At 57.4% G+C, this 1,985-nt stretch overlaps 2 protein-coding genes across 3 annotated transcripts in view; one reads left to right on the top strand and one right to left on the bottom strand.

Moving 5' to 3' along the window:
* TIMP1 (TIMP metallopeptidase inhibitor 1) overlaps positions 1-697 on the bottom strand; it is a 3,976-nt gene extending 3,279 nt beyond the window's left edge. The window contains exon 1 of the mRNA XM_040468919.1: positions 565-697. The gene's annotated coding sequence lies outside the window, so the exon portion shown is untranslated. The remainder of the gene's footprint in view (positions 1-564) is intronic.
* SYN1 (synapsin I) overlaps positions 1-1,985 on the top strand; it is a 51,648-nt gene that overhangs the window by 40,315 nt on the left and 9,348 nt on the right. The gene's annotated exons all lie outside the window — the stretch shown is intronic.

The raw sequence follows: 1,985 nt of genomic DNA, 5'->3' as shown, positions 1-1,985 counted from the left end.
GGCTGTGGTGTTTGCAGAATAAGGGGGCAGAGGGTTTGCAGGATTTAGGAACGTTGGGAAGTCAGAAGGTCAAGAAGCTGGGGGTGAGGAATTTGGGGTTCAGGGAGCCAGGGGAGTTTGGGGTTTCAGGGTTGTGCATAGTGAGATGGGGGGAGTGGAGAGAAGCTGAGGAGTCCGGAGGAGGTTGGGGGTTCAGAGAGTTTGGAGGCTTCAGGGGTCGGGGTGCCTGAGGGATTTGGGAGCAGGGAAAGTCGTGGAGTTGGGGATTTAGGAGGGTTGGGGGGGCAGTGAGGGAATTTAGGGGAGTTGGCAGCCTGGGAGGCAGCTGTGATATTAGGGGGCTCATGGGTTTGGAGGAGTCGGGGATAGAGATCGGGGTTCCAAGGAGTCTGGAGTGTGGGAATTGGGGGAGAAGTTCCAGCACCACCCCCCCCCACTCCCGCCCCCCTCCCCTGAACCAGCCCAGAGTCCTGGTACCCGCCGGCCAGGCTGAGTGGCCAGACGTCCAGCAGGAAAGCTCCGGCCAAGCTTCAGGCCCCGCGGGCCTCCCAGGCCCCTGCCTACCTCTGGTGGATCTCTCCAGGCGCTGGGTCTGAGGCGACAGTGGCAGGGCCTGAGCAGCGGAGGATAAATGTCCACGCGAGGGGCGGGGGTGGCAGTGGTGCGGAAACCACAGGCCTCCAGGCTTCCTGGATGCATTACTCATCCGCCCACCCTCCGTGGAGGCCAAGGGGCGGGCCAAGCAAGGGCTGCCGAAAAGGAGATGCGCCCTCCTCCTCTCCCTCCCGCTGGGCCTCGCCCTGGCCACCCGCCCCCATCTCCACGTTTGTCCATCTGTCAATCCATCCATCGTCCGACACTAGTCCTTCCAGGCAGCCTCTGGGGAGGGCTTAGAGGCAGGACTACCCCCTACCCCCCCCCCCCAGCACTCAGGGCAATTCCCTGAAGTCTCCAAACTCTCTCCAAAGTCTACCCCATCACCCACATCCCCCAAAATCCCTGTGGCCGAAGCCTGAGTTAGTCCATCCTTTTAGTAAGCATGTCTTGTGCACCTACTGTGTGCCAGGCACACACACAAATCCCTCTCCTTGGTAGTTCTGACAGTCTGGTGAAGGGTGAGGGAGGCAGAGAGGAAACAAATTAGGTAGAAGCAGTGGAGAGAGTAAGGCAAGTGAGAGGAGGAGGAATACAAGGGGGGCAACTGAGGCACCGAGAGGTTAAGTGACATATCCAAGATCACAGTTAATAAGCAGCAGAACTGGCATTTGAACTCAGGTGGCCTGAAGCCAGAGCCTGGATGTTAACCCCTCGCAAAAAACACGGACTTGGGGCGCCTGGCTGGCTCAGTCGGTGGAGCCTGCAACTTTTTTTTTTTTTTTCAACGTTTATTTAATTTTGGGACAGAGAGAGACAGAGCATGAACGGGGGAGGGGCAGAGAGAGAGGGAGACACAGAATCGGAAACAGGCTCCAGGCTCTGAGCCATCAGCCCAGAGCCCGACGCGGGGCTCGAACTCACGGACCGCGAGATCGTGACCTGGCTGAAGTCGGACGCTTAACCGACTGCGCCACCCAGGCGCCCCAAGCCAGCAACTCTTATTCTCGGCCGGAGTTGTGAGTTCAAGCCCCACGTTGGGTGTAGAGATTGCTTAAAAATAAAATCCTTGAAAAAATAAACACATAGCTAAATAAATAGCATTTATACAGCACCAACTGTGTCCCAGGCACTCAGCATATTTTTTCTCACTTAGAGCTCACAGTAAACCTCCGAGATGGGTACCGGTATTAGTCCCATTTTACAGATGAGGAACTATGAGGCATAGAGGGATTGAAGAACCTTCCGAGGATCACCAGGCATGGCTGGGATTTGAACCTAGGTTAACTGGTGCCAGGATCTCACCCCAGCCGTGGCACGGCCCTGACCTGTGGGGAAAGTGCCAGTGAATTAGCATTACGGTGGGGCGGGGGGGGGGGGGGGGGGGGGGG

Source organism: Herpailurus yagouaroundi, unplaced genomic scaffold (genome assembly GCF_014898765.1).
Source record: "Herpailurus yagouaroundi ecotype Mexico unplaced genomic scaffold, PumYag 67793, whole genome shotgun sequence".
Taxonomy (NCBI): Eukaryota; Metazoa; Chordata; class Mammalia; order Carnivora; family Felidae; genus Herpailurus; species Herpailurus yagouaroundi.
Note: the sequence above shows the minus strand (reverse complement) of the source record. Positions and strands in the feature narration are given on the sequence as shown.